Source organism: Mesoplodon mirus (genome assembly GCF_964341445.2).
Source record: "Mesoplodon mirus genome assembly, chromosome: 2".
Lineage (NCBI taxonomy): Eukaryota > Metazoa > Chordata > Mammalia > Artiodactyla > Ziphiidae > Mesoplodon > Mesoplodon mirus.
This window is the reverse complement of record NC_138977.1, coordinates 18,011,148-18,031,394: the sequence shown is the minus strand read 5'-3', so window position 1 is coordinate 18,031,394 and position 20,247 is coordinate 18,011,148. Positions and strand designations below refer to the sequence as shown.

The window sequence follows — 20,247 nt, the reverse complement described above, 5'->3', positions numbered from 1 at the left end:
GGATACCAGATTCTCTCCTCTCCTCTGAGTCAAAGCCTAAATGGCATTTGGAATTTCCCTTTCCTGATTAACAAGTCTTAAAAAGGGTAGGGAAAGTCTAATTATGAAGCTCTGCAAAAGTAAGATTTTTTTGTTTGCTTTTGCTGTTGAAATCTGTTGTTTTCCCAGACCTTTACTATCCTAATTTCACCTGTTAAAGATAAAGTCTATGTATAGACACATTAAACATAAAATTTCTAGTCTGCTTATTGAAACCCTGTCAATACATAGTATCCTCTGCTCTTAATTGTGTTCTGTTTTAATTTTTCTTCTTTGTAACCAAGCTAAAGTACTGAAAACTTTCTCTATTTTTAATCAAAATTATCCCTACTGCGTGTCGGAGTCTTTCCCTTGGTTGGGAAGGAATATAAAAGATAAATACTATTTAAAGGTGAATAATTCACCTTCTTGCTGAGTGGAATAATGAAACTTTTGAGAAACTGTGCTGTTATCAATTTAAGTTAAATTCTAAATCATTACTACATATACATGTGAGCACACATGCAAATACGTATACATCGTCTAGGGTAGTTTTTTTAAAGTATGAAATAGTTTGATACAAAAGCATCTCATTTAAAATAGTTGGAATAAAATTTAATTTTGATCTTGAGCAATTAGACTAATAAATTGGAGCAGTAAATTATTTACATTGTTACCTGAATGCTGTTTGGAAGTCATTTAAGGTAATTTTATGAAATAACTGAGTTTAATTAATAATTTGTTTATAAAATACAGATATTCAGTCTTTTGCTGATACAGTAAGTCCCCTACATATGAACCTTCAAGCTGTAAACTTTCAAAGATGCGAACTTGCATTTCATCAACATCAGGTGTGAGTGAAACTGCAGCTTGCTTTCCGTCTCCTATTGCTGACGATCCTTCAGCTCTACCATCTCCCACCTCCCTCCCTCCTCCAGTCAGTAACTCTTCCTGCCTGTTCACTTGATGCCAGCCCCTCTATGCCAGCTGTTATACTGTATTACTGTACTTTTCAAGGTACTGTACTGTAAGATTAAAAATGTTTTCTTTATTTTTTGTGTGTTTGTTTTCTGTGTATTATTTGTGTGAAAAGTATTATAAACCTATTACAGTACAGTACTGTATATTCTATTGTGTTAGTTGGGTACCTAGACTAACTTTCTTGGACTTACAAACAAATTGGACCTATGAACGCACTCTCAGAACAGAACTCGTTCATATATAGGGGACTTACTGTAATGTAGAAATATAAAAACCTGGTAAATAGAGTAACTTCAGTGATTTCTTTAGCAAATGCAGTGTGACTTACGGATGCTCTATTATTATATAAAGGCTTTTTTAAAAAATTAGAGTTGTCAACAATTTTGACTGATGTGAGAAATCTATTGGTCTATATAAATTAATACTGATATCAGTAGGCACGCCAAAGCTGTCCATCAGATGCCGTGCTGTGATCTAATTTTAAACTGCATCTCTGGAACTAATGCTTTCCTCTCCTGATCCTGCATTATAAATGTAAATATATAAATATTTGAAATTATCCTACATTAAATAAAAGCAAATTTTAAACCTGAATATAATACTGTGCCACCAAATTGCAAGCTTTATGTTTCCTTTTGATATATGGGTATTTAACAGTCATGATGTTTTTTTTCTTCATGACTCATTTTTGTAATTTCACTGGTATAATATTTATAGCTTTTGCTTTTTTTTTTTTTTTTTTTTTTTTTTTTTTTTTTTTTGCTGTACGCGGGCCTCTCACTGCTGTGGCCTCTCCCGTTGCGGAGCACAGGCTCCGGACACACAGGCTCCGCGGCCATGGCTCGTGGGCCCAGCCGCTCCGCGGCATGTGGGATCTTCCGGGATCGGGGCACGAACCCGTGTCCCCTGCATCGGCAGGCGGACTCTCAACCACTGCGCCACCAGGGAAGCCCTAGCTTTTGCTTTTATATCTAGTCTTTCATGCATTTTACCTGCACCTGGATCATAAATAAGTTGTTTTTTTTGAATTTCAGAAAAGATGTTGATGGGTTTAAATTTTTCATTTGAATGCTTAAAACATATTTGAATATGTCTAAGGTACATAATAGAAATTACCTATTTTGACAAAATTATAGGGGAAAATGTAAGCATTAGGAGTTAATTTTCTTCCCTAGTAGATTTCATAAGTATGTTTTGACTTTATCTTGAAAAGCAAGGCAGGTATGTCTATTTACCAGTAACCTGCTCCTAAAAAATAAAATAGCGCTAGGCAAAATTAAGAGACAATATATTTAAGAAGAGTACAAAAATCATTTATAATCTTATATATCAGAATAGACAATATGTCTGACTTACAAAAATATGATACTACTCCTAATGATTTACATCATGTACCAACTTATTTTTTCTTTTTCATGCACCCATAACAAATAAAATTATAGTTTTTGTAGGCTACCAACTTTTTTGGGTATGAAGACCTTCTTTTCAGCACCAAAAATAATTGTCCTCCCCCCACCTTTGAGGATATTGCTCACATACAGTAATGATTTATTTATTATGAAAGTTCATTTATACCATGTAGATTCAAAGGCTAGAATTTTTACATTGGGGGATAATTCTTTGTCATTTACAAAATGTTTATTTTGAATCTAGTCGTATGATGCTGAAGATTGCAAATCAAAAGAGACATGCCATCATAGTAAAATAACTAACAGAGATTTAACCTGTAAACTCTTCTTTTTTAATCAGCCTTCTATATGACATAGGGGAAAAAAACTCTCTCCTAAGTGAGATTAGAAGTAGAAACATGACTTTATTTCATTGAAGGTATGTATTTATGTTCCTCCTTATAGAAAGTCTCAGTACATACACCATGGGTCATATGATTTGAGTGTTTTTTTCCAGTAATGATGATGAGTAAATCCCAGGAAATTCTCATTCTGTGCCTTTGTATTATTTCATGTATATATATGCACCAAATACTTTAATCAACAAATATTGATTGAGCCCGCTGTGTTCAGGGCATTGTGCCAGGTGTTGGGAATCATAGAAAATAAGAGCGAGAAGCCCCTTTGTGGGTATTGTACAGGAGGAGATAGATAATAAACAAGTAAACACTACAAAAAAGATGTTTACAGATTGTGATCATTGGTATCAAGGAAATAAACAAGATGATATAATGGAGAGTATGTGAAGGTGAAGAAAGTTCTGTTTTTATCTGAGCTGAAGTCTGAAAAAATGAGAATAAAGTAGCTATTTAAAGAGAAGGGAAAGAATATTCCTTAGAGAAGTATAGCAATTGCAAAGCGCCAATTGAGGACAGAACTTAGTTTCGTCAAAGCACAGGAAAGAGACCAAGGTATATGAGATGCAGTAGACAGGGAGAGTGTTGGATAATAAAGTGGAAGAAATAAATAAGACCTAGATCATAGCCTTGTGGGCCATCCCAGAGTAATGAGAAGCTGTCAAAGGGGATCTGGCATAGATTTTTAAAACATCGCTCTTGGAGCTGCATGAAAAGTGGGTTGAGAAGAATGGAAGAGTATGGAAAGGAAGTGTGGAGACCAGTTATAAGATTTGTAGTAGTCCAGGCAAGAGATAATGGTGACTTGGCTTAGGTTTGTGGTAGTGAAAATGAGGGCCATCAGAAGAATTTGCGAAATACTTAGAGTGGTGGATGAATCAGGAATAAGGGTAAAGGAGAAGTCAAGAGTGATTCTTAGATTTGGGGCTTGAGCAGCTGACCAGAGGATGGGGTAGTTTACTGATAAAGGAAAGAACAGAGGTTATTTTGTTATGTTTTTCTGAGTTTTGTTGTTATGGCTGCTTGTTTTTGTTTTGTTTTATTTCGTTGGTGGCAGTAATAAATCTGAGATTCTTAATAGAGAGATACAAGAGGAAATAGCAAGTGGGCAATTTCTATATCTTTATATTTGTATATACTTTGGGGATAAACATTCAAAAAGTTTAAATCTCTCTTGTTTAGCAAAATATTCAGATGTTACTTGGATAGAATATGTGGATTCAAGGAACAAGCTTAAGGGAATAGAATTCATGAAATTTTTTAAAAGAAGGGACTTTCAGAAGTCATCTAATCCAACCCTGCCATATTTTACAGATAGGGAAACTGAGGCCTGATAGTTCACATGACTTTTCAGGATCAACAGCTAAACTGGTCATAGTGTTGAACTAAAATTCATGTCTCTTGTTCATTTTCTCAAAGTACTATAATTGAAGAAATTATCACTTTCATAAATACTTAAATATGTCATCAAATACCTTTATGTTTCAGTACTAATAGTTCAGCTCTTAGAATTGCAGATATAGGAATATGTTGTAAGAATTTTGCTAGAAGCTAATCTTAAACCAATATTTTGTTTAATCTGTTTTAAGTCAAAAAAGTAAACTTAACCTAATTTGAAAGAAGATAGAGCAGAACCAAGTGATGAAGGAGAAGCGTTTCACATTTCTCCAAATTTTAAAAGTTTATGTAAAAAAGTATATAAACATGCACATGTTTGATCCTTTATTCTTCTCATTTTCTCTAAATGTAGAAGAATGTATGAAATGTTGACTTTCCTTTTTATTCATTGGGAAATGATGGACATTTAGATTTGATCAGGATTCTTAGTAAAAACTAAGCAAAAGTAAAAACTAAGGAAATCCAGTTAATAATCTGAGGGTTTTACGATTCTCAATAAACCAACTAGACAAACATTGGTAAACCCTTCAGGTTTTCAGACAAATACTGATTGCTTTGTACTATTTCCTCTGTACACAAGGTATATAGATAATAAAAATTAAAATTATACTGTCCTTACTAAATATCCTGAATAATTCTTCCTTTCCTGGGATGAAAAATGATAGAAAGGAATTTATACACATCTTACTTTTTTTTTTTCTTTTTTGCGATACGTGGGCCTCTCACCATTGTGGCCTCTCCCGTTGCGGAGCACAGGGTCCGGATGCGCAGGCCCAGCGGCCATGGCTCACGGGCCCAGCCGCTCCGTGGCATGTGGGATCTTCCAGGACCGGGGCACGAACCCGTGTCCCCTGCATCGGCAGGAGGACTCTCAACCACTGCGCCACCAGGGAAGCCCCACATCTTACATATTTTTAATAAATATTTAAAATTCAGTTTTATTCTGTTTTACTGATTGATACACCCTTTTAAATTTCTCTAATTTATTGGCTTAGCCAAGTGAGCTTTTCTATTTAGTAGTTCTCTAACCTAAAATTTCTCCTCATACTGTGCTCTAAATGAAATAAATTGGGATTTAAAGTAGAAAAACCATAATAATAACAAATAAGCAGCAAAAAAATTTCCTGAGTGACCTGAAAATCCTTAAAATAAGCAGTGATAAGACACAAGAACAGAAACAGGGGACTTCCCTCGTGGCACAGTGGTTAAGAATCCGCCTGCCTATGCAGAGGACACGGGTTCGAGCCCTGGTCTGGATAGATCCCACATGCCACAGAGCAACTAAGCCCGTGCACCACAACTACTGAGCCTGCACGCCTAGAGCCCGTGCTCCGCAACAAGAGAAGACACCACAATGAGAATCCTGCACACCGCAACGAAGAGTAGCCCCCGCTCACTGCAACTAGAGAAAGCCGGCGTGCAACGACGAAGACCTAACACAGCCAAAAATAAATAAATAAATAAATAAATTTATTTTAAAAAGAACAGAAACAGGTTCTTTCCTTTGGACAGCTTGTCATTTGAGTGAACACCAGGTGATGCTAGTTTTTTTCCTCTCTCTTCCACATAATGTAGTATGGGTGAGTTAAGTATTTAATATATGTTGTTTGTATTAGCTAATCTTTATTAGACCAGATCAATATTATGTAGTGTCCCATGATAAAGAAAAGAACGAAAAGAAGATATACCAAATTATTTTTCAGATTGGTGTATATTTCATGATGCCGTAAGTGAATGAAAATCAGGCAAAATTAAAAAAAATAATTAGATGTTAAAATTGACTAACAACAAAGCCAGCAGGTGAAATATTTAATGATTTCTGAGCATGGAATCAATTGCATCATTCTTAAGTGAAGGTCTAGTTGCCTTTTTCCTCTTCACAATTCTGAATCGTTATGACAGTTTCTTAGCACTCATTTCTAGAATTTTATTTTTTAATCAACCTTTCTTTTAGCCCTGAATTTTGTTCTCATTTTGTAACTTAGATGATTATTTATTGTAAAATTAATTAGAAAAGTTACACATTAAAGTTAAAATCAGTTTCGTAGAATGAGGCTGATGCTTTTCTCTAGTGGCCAAATTGATTTTGGAGCAGAAGCCCTATGCTTGCCTAGATATGAAGCTAAGGTTTCACTTCAATTTGATATGCATTTATTTAAGTACCTCTTATGCTCAAGAATACATGCATTGTCCTTTATTTTAAGAATTTTCCATTTTTACTGTATTTGAGAACTTTTTAAATACAGTTTTTCAGTGGCACACCACATTCTTTTAACTGTAATAGTGCTCAATAACCATATACTCATAAATGTACTCCTACCATAAGATCCAGCTATTTCATTTCTAGGTATTTAACCAAAAACTTGTACATCAGCATTTACTGCAGCTGTATTCACAATAGCCCCAAACTAGAAACATCCCAAATGTCTTATACATTTAGGTGAACAGATTAAAAAAAAAACTTTGTGACATATGATGGAATACTACTCAGCAATAAAGAAGAATAAACCACTTACATACCTGACACTATGTATAAATCTCAAAATCATTAGGCTGAGTTAAAGAAGCTAGACATAAAAGAATACATATTATATGAATGTATTTATTCAAACTAATCTAGAATGACAGAAAACAGCGGTTGTCTGGGGACAGAAGTGGAGGGAAAGATGGCCTGCAAGGGGACATGAGGAATCTTTTGATTGTGATAAAATGTTTTGTATTTTGATTGTGTTGGTAGTTTCTAGGATGTGCAAAACTGTCAGAACTCATCAATTATATGTTTTAAATCTATGTGTTCAATAGTTAATTTTACATAAACTTTTCCTTGATAGAGTTAATAAAGTAGCGAATCCAATCAGAATCTAAGCAAAAAAGTACACAGTTGGGTTTTTTTTTCTTTTTATGCACCTAATAAATGCCATTAAGGACTTGAAAAACATTCTGAGAAACATGACAATGAATCTTTTTCTAACCCTTCTAGGTAAAACTTCTTTATTTGTGCTTGCACTGTACTCTGAAAACTTAACTATTTACTGCATAAATATTTCCCTTCATACTTTTCTCTCCTTAACTATGAATTAGTTATCTTTGTATTCCCCAAACCTAGCTCAGTATGTGAAACACCATAGGTATGCCCAAAACATTTTGATAAGTAAATTCAGGGAATTAATACTAATTTGGCCCCAGGTCTTAAAATACCTTGATTAAACTGAGTATGTAATTTATGCCATTAATCAGTAGTTTAAGGAACTATTACTCCTTTTAAATAGTGATTAACTTAGATTACAGGTGAGCTAGAAAAAACTATAATTTTACTGTATAAATATGCCTCTTATTATGGATTCATAATTTATAGGTCTTAGGTGACTACACTTATGTTTATCATGAACATTTAATTTCTGTGAAGTTTTATATAAACCTCCTCCTTTTTCCTCCATCTGTTCCTCCCGAAGATGTATATATTCTCTTACCTGTGCTTCCATAACATGCTGTAAAAAACTGTATTGAAGCTTTTATTGTTTGCTATTCTGTCTTTCTCACTGAAATAGAAACTCTATAAAGGAAGAGGCTTCTTATATTGCTGTTTATATCCACACTGTCTGACATAAAGGCTAAGTTAATATTAATAAGTACCTATTCTATAATTGAATGTCAGTTTCCTTGGATAAATTGGGCAATACTAATTTCTGTCATTTGTCTTCATGACTGACTTCTTATACCTTTTTTTAATTCTTTAGTGGTTGCCCATACATACATCTTTAACTTATCACAATTTACCATCAAATACTATATTATGTCACATGTAGTTTAATAACCTTACAACTATATAATTCCAATTCCTTCCTCCCATTCTTTGTGCTATTATTGTCGTATATATATATATATATATATTTTGTTGTTGTTGTTGTTGTTGTTGTTGTTGTTGTTCGATATGTGGGCCTCTCACTGTTGTGGCCTCTCCCGTTGTGGAGCACAGGCTCCGGACGCGCAGGCTCAGCGGCCATGGCTCACGGGCCCAGCCACTCTGCAGCACGTGGGATCTTCCCGAACCAGGGCACGAACCCGTGTCCCCTGCATCGGCAGGCGGACTCTCAACCACTGCGCCACCAGGGAAGCCCATATGTTGTTTTTACATGTGTTAGAAATCCCACAATATATTGTTGTTAATTATATTGATACTTTACACAGTTTTCTTTTTCCTTTTGTGAAAGAATTTATTACATTGAACAAAAAATTCATGTTAAAAGCAGAAGGAACCATATGACATACTGAGTCTGGATCCTTTGCGTTTTTTTTTTTTTTTTAGCAGTTCATTGTAGATTTATTTATTTATATTTTTATACAGCAGGTTCGTGTTATCTGTTTTATACATATTAGTGTATATATGTTAATCCCAGTCTCCCAATTCATCACCTCCCCCTCAGCTTTCCCCCTTGGTGTCCATACGTTTGTTCTCTACATCTGTATCTCTATTTCTGCCTTGCAGACTGATTCATCTGTATCATTTTTATAGATTCCACATATATGCGTTAATATACAATATTTGTTTTTCTCTTTCTGACTTGCTTCACTCTGTATGACAGTCTCTAGATCCATCCACGTCTCTGTAAATGACCCAATTTCGTTCCTTTTTACGGCTGAGTAATATTCCATTGTATATATGTACCACATCTTCTTTATCCATTCGTCTGTCGACGGGCATTTAGGTTGCTTCCATAACCTAGATATTGTAAACAGTGCTGCAGTGAACGTTGCAGTGCATGTGTCTTTTTGAATTATGGTTTTCTCTGGGTATATGCCCAGTAGTGGGATTACTGGGACATATGATAATATTATATTTAGTTTTTTAAGGAACCTCCACACTGTTCTCCATAGTGACTGTATCAATTTACATTCCCACCAACAGTGCAAGAGGGTTCCCTTTTCTCCACTCCCTCTCCAGCATTTGTTGTTTGTACATTTTCTGATGATGCCCATTTTAACTGGTCTGAGGTGATACCTCATTGTAGTTTTGATTTGCATTTCTCTAATAATTAGTGATGTTGAGCAGCTTTTTATGTGCCTCTTGGCCATCTTTATGTCTTCTTTGGAGAAATGTCTATTTAGGTCTTCTTCCCATTTGTTGATTGGGTTGTTTGTTATTTCAATATTAAGCTGCATGATCTGTTTGTATATTTTGGAGATTAATCCTTTGTCCGTTGATTTGTTTGCAAATATTTTCTCTCATTCTGATGGTTGTCTTTTCATCTTGTTTATGGTTTCCTTTGCTGTGCAAAAGCTTTTAAGTTTCATTAGGTCCCATTTGTTTATTTTTGGTTTTATTTCCATTACTCTCAGAGGTGGGTCAAAAAGATCTTGCTGTGATTTATGTCAAAGAGTGTTCTTCCTATGTTCTTCTCTAAGAGGTTTATACTGTCCAGTCTTACATTTAGGTCTTTAATCCATTTTAAGTTTATTTTTGTGTATAGTGTTAGGCAATGTTCTAATTTCATTGTTTTACATGTAACTGTCCAGTTTTCTCAGCACCACTTATTGAAGAGACTGTCTTTTCTCCATTGTATATCCTTGCCTCCTTTGTTGTAGATGGTTTGACCATAGGTGCGTGGATTTATCTCTGGACTTTCTATCCTGTTCCATTGATCTATATTTCTGTTTTTGTGGCAGTACCAGATTTTCTTGATTACTGTAGCTTTGTAGTATAGTCTGAAGTCAGAGAGTCTGATTCCTCCAGATCCATTTTTTCCACTCAAGATTGCTTTGGCTATCTGGGGTCTTTTGTGTGTCCATACAGAGTTTAGGATTTTTTTATTCTACTTCTGTTAGAAATGTCATTGGTAATTTGATAGGGATTGCATTGAATCTGTAGATTGCTTTGGGTAGTATAGTCATTTGCACAGTATTGATTCTTCCAATCCAAGAGCATGGTATATCTGTTTGTGTCATCTTTGATTTCTTTCATCAGTGTCTTATAGTTTTCTGAGTACAGGTCTTTTACCACCTTAGGTAGGTTTATTTCCAGGTATTTTATTCTTTTTGTTACAGTGGTGAATGGCATTGTTTCCTTAACTTCTCTTTCTGATCTCTTGTTGTTAGTGTATAGGAATGCAAGAGATCTCTGTGCCTTAATTTTGTATCCTGCAACTTTACGAGATTCATTGATTAGCTCTAGTAGTTTTCTGGTGGCATCTTTAGGATTCTCTCTATATAGTATTATGTTACCTGCAAACAGTGACAGTTTTACTTCTTCTTTTCCAATTTGTATTCCTTTTATATATTTATTTTCTCTGGCATGCCTAGAACTTCCAAACTATGTTGAATAATAGTGGCAAAAGTGGACATCCTTGTCTTCTTCCTGATCTTAAAGGAAATGCTTTCAGTTTTCACCATTGAGAATGATGTTTGCTGTGGGCCTTTGGCCTTTATTATGTTGAGGTAGGTTCCCTCTATGCCCACTCTCTGGAGAGTTTTTATGATAAATGGGTAATGAATCTTGTCAACAGGTTTTTCTGCATCTATTGAGATGATCATATGGTTTTTATTCTTCAGTTGGTTAATATGGTGTATCACATTCATTCATTTGCATATATTGAAGAATCCTTGCATCCCTGGGATAAATTCCACTTGATCATGGTGTATGATCCTTTTAATGTGTTGTTGGATTCTGTTTGCTAATATTTTGTTGAGGATTTTTGCATCTATGTTCATCAGTGATATTGGCCTGTGATTTTCTTTCTTTGTGACATCTTTGTCTGGTTTTGGTACCAGGGTGATGTTAGCCTCATAGAAGGAGTTTGGGAGTGTTCCTTCCTCTGCAGTTTTCTGGAAGAGTTTGAAAAGGATGGGTGTTAGCTTTTCTCTAAATGTTTGATAGAATTCACCTGTGAAGCTCTCTGGTCCTGGACTTTTGTTTGTTGGAAGATTTTGTTGTTGTTGTTGTTTTGCGGTATGCAGGCCTCTCACTGTTGTGGCCTCTCCTGTTGCGGAGCACAGGCTCCAGATGCGCAGGCTCAGCGTCCATGGCCATGGGCCCAACCGCTCCGTGGTATATGGGATCTTCCCGGACCGGGGCACGAACCCATGTCCCCTGCATCGGCTGGCAGACTCTCAACCACTGTGCCACCAGGGAAGCCCTGTTGGAAGATTTCTAATCACAGTTTCAGTTTCATTACTTGTGATTGGCCTGTTCATATTTTCTGTCTCTTCCTGGTTTGGTCTTGGAAGGCTATACCTTTCTAACAGTTTGTCCCGTTCTTGCAGGTTGTTCATTTTATTGGCATTTTATTGGCATAGTCTCTTATGATGCTTTATACTTCTGCGGTGTCTGTTGTAACTTCTCATTTTACATTTGTAATTTTATTGATTTGAACCCTCTCCCTCTCTTTTCTTGATGAGTCTGGCTAAAGGTTTATCAATTTTGTTTATCTTCTCAAAGAACCAGCTTTTAGTTTTATTGATCTTTGCTATTGTTTTCTTTGTTTCTATTTCATTTATTTCTGCTCTGATCTTTATGATTTCTTTCCTTCTACCGACTTTGGGTTCTGTTTGTCCTTCTTTCTAGAGTTCCTTTGGGTGTAAGGTTAGATTGTTTATTTGAGATTGTTCTTATTTCCTGAGGTAGGATTGTATTGCTATAAATTTCCCTCTTAGGGCTTCCCTGGTGGCGCAGTGCTTGAGAGTCTGCCTGCCGATGCAGGGGACATGGGTTCATGCCCCGGTCCGAGAAGATCCCACATGTTGCGGAGCGGCTGGGCGCATGAGCCATGGCTGCTGAGCCTGCGCGTCCGGAGCCTGTGCTCCGCAACGGGAGAGGCCACAACAGGGAGAGGCCCACGTACCGCCAAAAAAAAAAAAAAAAAAAAAAAATTTCCCTCTTAGAACTGATTTTGCTGCATCCCATAGGTTTTGGATCATTGTGTTTCTGTTGTCATTTATCTTGTTATTTTTTGATTTCCTGTTTGATTTTTTCAGTGCTCTCTTGGTTATTAAGTAACATATTGGGTAGCCTCCATATGTTTGGGTTTTTTCCCTGTTATTGATTTCTAATCTCATAGCGTTGTGGTTAGAAAAGATGCTTGATATGATTTCAGTTGTCTTAAATTTACCAAGGCTTGATTTGTGAACCAAGATATGATCTATGCTGGGGAGTGTTCCATGTGCACTTGAGAAGAATGTGTAATCTGCTGTTTTCGGATGGAATGACCTATAAATATCAATTAAATCTAGTCTATTGTGTCATTTAAAGCTTCTGTTTCCTTATTTATTTTCATTTTGGATGTTCTGTCCATTGGTGTAAGTGAGGTGTTAAAGTTCCTGACTATTATTGTGTTACAGTCAATTTCCTCTTTTATACCTGTTAGCATTTGCATTATGTATTGAGGTGCTCCTGTGTTGGGTGCATATAGATTTGTAATTGTTATCTTTTCTTCTTTGATTGATCCCTTGATCATTATTTAGTGTCCTTCCATGTCTCTTGTAACATTCTGTATTTTAAAGTCTATTTTATCCGATATGAGTATTGCTACTCCAGCTTTCTTTTGATTTCCATTTGCATGGAATATCTTTTTCCATCCCCTCACTTTCAGTCTCTGTGTGTCTCTCGGTCCGAAGTGGGTCTCTTGTAGGCAGGATATATGTGGGTCTTGTTTTTGTATCCATTCAGCAAGCCTGTGTCTTTTGGTTGGAACATTTCATCTATTCACATTTAAGGTAATTATCGATATATATGTTCCTCTTACCATTTTCTTAATTGTTTAGGGTTTTTTTTTGTAGGTCCATTTCTTGTGTTTCCTACTTAGAGAAGTTCCTTTAGCATTTGTTTTAGAGCTGGTTAGGTGGTTCTGAATTCTCTTAGCTTTTGCTTGTCTGTAAAGCTTTTGATTTCTCAATCAAATGTGAATCAGATCCTTGCTGGGTACCGTAATCTTGGTTGCAGGTTCTTCCCTTTCATCACTTTAAATATATCGTGCCAGAAGAGTAAGACATGGAGATCACCTTGCTCCCTACAAATACATCAGAAATACATCTACATGTGGAACAGCCCCTACAGAACACCTACTGAAAGCTGGCAGAAGAACTCAGACCCCCCAAAACGCAAGAATTTGCCCACGTACCTGGGTAGGGCAAAAGAAAAAACGGACACAAAAGCGTAGGGACGGGACCTGCACCAGTGGGAGGGAACTGTGAAGGAGGAAAGGTTTCCACACACTAGGAAGCCCTTTTGCAGGCAGAGACTGTGGGTGGCAAAGGGGATAAGCTTCAGAGCCATGGAGGAGAGCGCAGCAACAGGGATGCAGAAGGCAAAGCAGAGAGATTCCCCCATGGAGGATCGGTGCCGGCCAGCACTCAGCAGCCTGAGAGGCTTGTCTGCTCACCCGCCGGGGCAGGTGGGAGCTAGGAGCTGAGGATCGGGCTTTGGAGGTCAGATCCCAGGGAGAGGACTGGGGTTGACTGCATGAACACAGGCTGAAGTGGGCTAGCGCGCCACAGCTAGCCAGGAGGGAGTCCAGGAAAAAGTCTGGAGCTGCCGAAGAGGCAACTTCTTGCCTCTTTGTTTCGTGGTGTGCGAGGAGAGGGGATTAAGAGCGCCTCCTAAACGAACTCCAGAGATGGGCACGGCCTGCGGCTATCAGTGCAGATCCGAAAGACAGGCATGAAACACTAAGGCTGCTGCTGCAGCCATCAAGAAGCCTGTGTGCAAGTTCAGGTCACTGTCCACACCTCCCCTCCCGGAAGCCTGTGCAGCCCGCCACTGCCAGGGTCTCGTGACCCAGGAACAACTTCTCCAGGAGAACACACGGTGTGCTTCACGTTGGTGCAATGTCACGCTGGCCTATGCAGCCACAGGCACCCCACATTCCTTACCCCTCCCTCCTCCCAGCCTGAGTGAGCCAGAGTCACTTAATCAGTTGCTACTTTAGCCCCGTCGTGTCTGAGCGAAGAGCAGACACACTCAGGTGACTTACACATAGAGGCAGGGCCAAATCCAAAGTTGAACCCCACGAGCTGTGGAAACAAAGAAGAGAAAGGGAAATCTCTCCCAGCAGCCTCAGAAGCAGCGGATTAAATCTCCACAATCAACTGAATGTACCTTGCATCGGTGGAATACCTGAATAGACAACGAATCGTCCCAAATTGAGGCAGTGGACTTTGGGAGCAATGATATATATATTTTTTCCTTTTTCTCGTTTTCTGAGTGTGTATGTGTATGCTTCTTTGTGTGATTTTTTCTGTATAGCTTTGTTTTTACCATTTGGCCTAGGGTTCTGTCTGTCCACTTTATTTTTTTAGTATAGTTTTTAGCACTTGTTATCATTGGTGCATTGTTTTTTGGTTTAGTTGCTTTCTTCTTTCTCTTTTTTATTTAAATTTTTTTAATTTTTAGTAATTTTTATTTTAGTAACTTTATTTTATTTTATTTTTTCTTTCTTTCTTTTTTTCTCCCTTTTATTCTGAGCTGTGTGGATGACAGGGTCTTGGTGCTCCGGCCGGGCTTCAGGCCTGTGCCTCTGAGGTGGGAGAGCTGACATGGCTCCACCACAGGACATTGGTCCACATCACTGCATTGGTGCACCAGAGACTTCCGAGGTCCATGTAATATCAAACAGTGAAAATCTTGCAGAGATCTCCATCTTAACGCCAGGACCCAGCTCCACTCAACAACCAGCAAGCTGCAGTGCTGGACACCCTATGTCAAACAACTAGCAAGGCAGGAACTCAACCGCACCCATTAGCACATAGGCTGCCTAAAATCATGGTAAGGTCACAGACACACCAGAACACACCACCAAATGTGGACCTGCCCACCAGAAAGACAAGTGAAGCCTCATCCACTAGAACACAGGCACTAGTCCCCTCCACCGGGAAGCCTACACAACCCACTGAACCAACCTTAGCCCTGGGGGCAGATAGCAAAAACAACGGGAACTACAAACCTGCAGCCTGCCAAAAGGAGACTGCAAACACCGTAAGTTAAGCAAAATGAAAAGACAAAGAAACACACAGCAGATAGGTAAAAACCTGCCTGACCAAACAAATGAGGAGGAAATAGGTAGTCTACCTGAAAAACATTTCAGAATAATGATAGTAAACATAATCCAACATCTTGGAAATAGAATGGAGAAAATACAAGAAACGTTTAACGAGGACCTAGAAGAACTAAAGAGCAAACAGTGATGAATAACAAAATAAATGAAATTAAAAACTGCCTAGAAGGAATGAATGGCAGAACAGGTAAGTGATGAGGAAGATAAAATAGTGGAAATAACTAATGCAGAGCAGAATAATGAAAAAAGAATGAAAAGAATTGAGGACACTGTCAGAGACTTCTGGGATAACATTAACTGTACCAACATTCGAATTATAGGGGTCCCAGAAGAAGAAGAGAAAAAGAAAGGGACTGAGAAAATATTTGAGGAGATTACAGTTGAAAACTTCCCTAATATGGAAAAGGAAATAGTTCCAAGTCCAGGAAGCGCAAAGAGATCCATACAGGATAAATCCAAGGAGAAACACACCAAGACACATATTAAACTGTCAAACATTAAATATAAAGAAAAAATATTAAAAGCAGCAAGGGAAAAACAACATATAACACACAAGGGAATCCCCACAAGGTTAACAGCTGATCTTTCAGCAGAAACTCTGCAAGCCAGAAACTCTGTAAGTGATGTAAGGGAAAAACCTAGAACGAAGATTACTCTACCCAGCAAGGATCTCATTCAGATTCGACAGAGAAATTAAAATCTTTACAGAAAAGCAAAAGCTAAGACAATTCAGCACCACCAAACCAGCTTTACAACAAATGCTAAAGGAACTTCTCTAGGCAGGAAACACAAGAGAAGGAAAAGACCTGCAATAACAAATCCAAAACAGTTAAGAGAATGGTTATAGAAGCATACATATCGAAAATTACCTTAAATGTAAATGGATTAAATGCTCCAAGCAAAAGACATAGACTGGCTGAATGGATGCACAATCAAGACCCATATATATGCTGTCTGTAAGAGACCCACTTCAGGCCTAGGGACAAATACAGACTCAAAGTGAGGGGATGGAAAAGATATTCCATGCAAATGGAAATGAAAAGAAAGCTGGAGTAGCAATTCATGTATCAGACAAAAGAGACTTTTAAATAAAGAGTATTACAAGAGACAAAGAAGGACACCACATAATGATCAAGGGATCAATCCAAGAAGAAAATATAAAAGTTGTAAATCAGAGAAGAAAAAGAAATAAAAGGAATACAAATTGGAAAAGCAGTGAAGCTGTCACTGTTTGCAGGTGACATGATACTATATGTAGAGAATCCTAAAGATGCTACCAGAAAACTACTAGAGCTAATCAATGAATTTGTTAAAGTAGCAGGATACAAAATTAATGCACAGAAATGTCTTGCATTCCTATACACTAGTGATAAAAATCTGAAAGTGAAATTAAGTCAACACTCCCATTTACCATTGCAACAAAAAGAATAAAATACCTAGGAATAAACCTACCTAAGGAGACAAAAGACCTATATGCAGAAAACTATAAGACACTAATGAAGAAAATTAAAGATGATACAAATAGATGGAGAGACATATCACGTTCTTGGATCGGAAGAATCAACATTGTGAAAATGACTATGCTACCCAAAGCAATCTACAGATTCATTGCAATCCCTCTCAAACTACCACTGGCATTTTTCACAGAACTAGAACAAAAAATTTCACAATTTGTATGGAAACACAAAAGATCCCGAGTAGCCAATGCAATCTGTGAAAGAAAAATGAAGCTGGAGGAATCAGGCTCCCAGACTTCAGACTGTACTACAAAGCTGCATTAATCAAGACAGTGTGGTACTGGCACAAAAGTAGAAATGTAGATCAATGGAACAGGATAGAAAGCCCAGAGATAAACCTATACACATATGGTCAACTTATTTTTGATAAAGGAGGCAAGACTGTACAATGGAGAAAAGACAGTCTCTTCAATAAGTGTTGCTGGGAAAACTGGACAGCTACATGTAAAAGAATGAAATTAGCATACCCCCTAATGCCATACACAAAAATGAACTCAAAATGGATTAAAGACTTAAATGTAAGGTCAGACACTATAAAACTCTTAGAGGAAGACATAGGCAGAGCCCTCTATGACATAAATCACAGCAATATCCTTTTTGACCCACCTCCTAGAGAAATGGAAATAAAAACAAATATAAACAAATGGGACCTAATGAAACTTAAAAGCTTGCCCAGCAAAGGAAACCATAAACAAGAGGAAAAGACAACCCTCAGAATGGGAGAAAATATTTGCAAATGAAGCAACTGACAAAGGATTAATCTCGAAAATTCACAAGCAGCTCATGCAGCTCAATATGAAAAAAACAACCTAATTCAAAAATGGGCATGGGCTTCCCTGGTGGCGCAGTGTTTGAGAGTCTGCCTGCAGATGCAGGGGACATGGGTTCGTGCCCCGGTCTGGGAGGATCCCACGTGCCACGGAGCGGCTGGGCCCGTGAGCTATGGCCGCTGAGCCTGTGCGTCCGGAGCCTGTGCTCCGCAGCGGGAGAGGCCACAACAGCGAGAGGCCCGCATACTGCAAAAAAAAAAAAAAAAAAAAAAAAAAAATGGGCAGAAGACCTGAATAGACATTTCTCCAAAGAAGATATACAGATGGCCAACAAACACATGAAAAAATGCTCAACATCATTAATCATTAGAGAAATGCAAATCAAAACTACAATGAGATATTATCTCACCAGTCAAAATGGGCATCATCAAAAAAAATCTACAAACAATAAATGCTGGAGGAGGTGTGGAGAAAAGGGAACTCTCTTGCACTGTTGTTGGGAATGTAAATTGATACAGCCATTATGGAGAACAGTATGGAGGTTCTTTAAAAAACTAAAAATAGAACTACCATATGACCCAGTAATGCCACTACTGGCCATATACCCTGAGAAAACCATACGTCATGTACCACAATGTTCATTGCAGCTCTATTTACAATAGCCAGGACATGGAAGCAACTGAAGCGTCCATTGACAGATGAATGGATAAAGAAGATGTGGCACATATATACAGTGGAATATTAGTCATAAAAAGAAATGAAACGAGTTATTTGTAGTGAGGTGGATGGACCTATGTTCTGTCATACAGAGTGAACTAAGTCAGAAGGAGAAAAACAGTACCATATGCTAACACTTTTATATGAAATCTGAAAAAAAATATGGTTATGAAGAACCTTGGGGCAGGGCGGGGATAAAGTTGCAGACGTAGAGTGTGGCCTTGAGGAGACTGGGAGGGGGGAGTGTAAGCTGGGACAAAGTGAGAGATTGGCATGGACATATATGCACTACAAAATGTAAAACCAATAGCTAGTAGGAAGCAGCCGCATAGCACGGGGAGATCACCTCGGTGCTTTGTGGACCACGTAGAGCAGTGGGATATGGAGGGTGGGAGGGAGGGAGATTCAAGGGTAAGAGACATGGGGATATATGTATATGTATAGCTGATGTGCAGAAACTAACACCATTGTAAAGCAATTATATTCCAAAAAAGATGTTACAAATAAATAAATATAGTGTGCCCCTCCCTTCTGGCTTGTAGAGTTTCTGCTGAGAAATCAGCTGTTAACCTTATTGTAGTTCCCTTGTATGTTATGTGTCCTTTCTCTCTTGTGGCTTTTAATAATTTTTCTTTGACTTTAATTTTTGTCAGTTTGATTACTCTATGTCTTAGCGTGTTTCTCCTAGGGTTTATCCTGCCTGGGACTCTCTGTGCTTCCTGGACTTGGGTGGCTATTTCCTTTCCCATGTTAGGAAGTTTTTGACTATAATCTCTTCAGATATTTTCTCGGGTCCTTTCTCTCTCTCTTTTGGGAACCCTATTATGCGACTGTTGTTGCATTTAATGTTGTCCTAGAGGTCTCTTAGGCTGTCTTCATTTCTTTTCATTCTTTTTTCTTTATTCTGTTCTACTGCAGTGAATTCCACCATTCTGTCTTCCAGGTCACTTATCCGTTCTTCTGCCTCAGTTATTCTGCTATTGATTCCTTCTAGTGTATTTTTAATTTCAGTTATTGTATTGTTCATCTCTGTTTGCTTGTTCTTTAATTCTTCTAGGTCTTTGTTAAACATTTCTTGCATCTTCTCGATTTTTGCCTCCTTTCTTTTTCCAAGATCCTGGATCATCTTCACTATCATCATTCTGAATTCTTTTTCTGAAATGTTGCCTACCTCCACTTTATTTACTTGTTTTCTGGGGTTTTATCTTGTTCCCTCATCTGGTACATAGTCCTCTGCCTTTTCATTTTGTCTGTCTCTCTGTGAATCTGGTTTTTGTTCCACAGAGTGCAGGATTGTAGTTCTATGTGCATCTGCTGTCTGCCCTCTGATGGATGATGCTATCTAAGAGTCTTTTGAAAGCTTCCTGATTGGGGGGACTGCTGGTGGGTAGAATTGTGTGTTGTTCTGGTGGGCAGAGCTCAGTTAAACATTAATCTGCTTGTCTCCTAATGGGTGGGGTTGAGTTTCCTTCCTGTTATTTGTTTGGCCTGAAGCGACCCAGCACTGGAGCCTACAGGCTCTTTGGTGGGGTAATGGCAGACCCCTGGAGGGTTGACACCAAGGAGTACTTCCCAGAACTTCTGCTGCCAGTGTCCTTGTCCCTGCAGTGAGCCACAGCCACCCGTCACGTATGCAGGAGAGCCTCCAACACAGGTACGTCTGGTTCAATCTCCTGTGGGGTCACTGCTCCTTCCCCCTGGGCCCTGATGCGCACACCACTTTGTGTGTGCCCCCCAAGAGTAGAGTCTCTGTTTCCCCTAGTCCTGTTGAAGTCCTGCAATCAAATCCTGCTAGCCTTCAAAGTCTGATTCTCTGGGAATTTCTCCTCCCATTCCCAGACCCCCTGGTTGGTAAGCCTGATGTGGGGTTCAGAACTTTCACTGCTGTGGGTGGACTTCTGTTGTGTAATTGTTCTCCAGTTTGAGAGTCACTCACCCGGTGGTTATTGGATTTGATTTTATTGTGATTGAGCCCTTCTCACTGTGTCGTTGCAGCTTCT

General features: G+C 38.2%; 1 protein-coding gene across 5 annotated transcripts in view; it reads left to right on the top strand.

The window, feature by feature from the left end:
• The window catches only part of RAP1GDS1 (Rap1 GTPase-GDP dissociation stimulator 1), a 150,980-nt gene that overhangs the window by 67,499 nt on the left and 63,234 nt on the right, over positions 1 to 20,247 (top strand). The window lies entirely within an intron of this gene.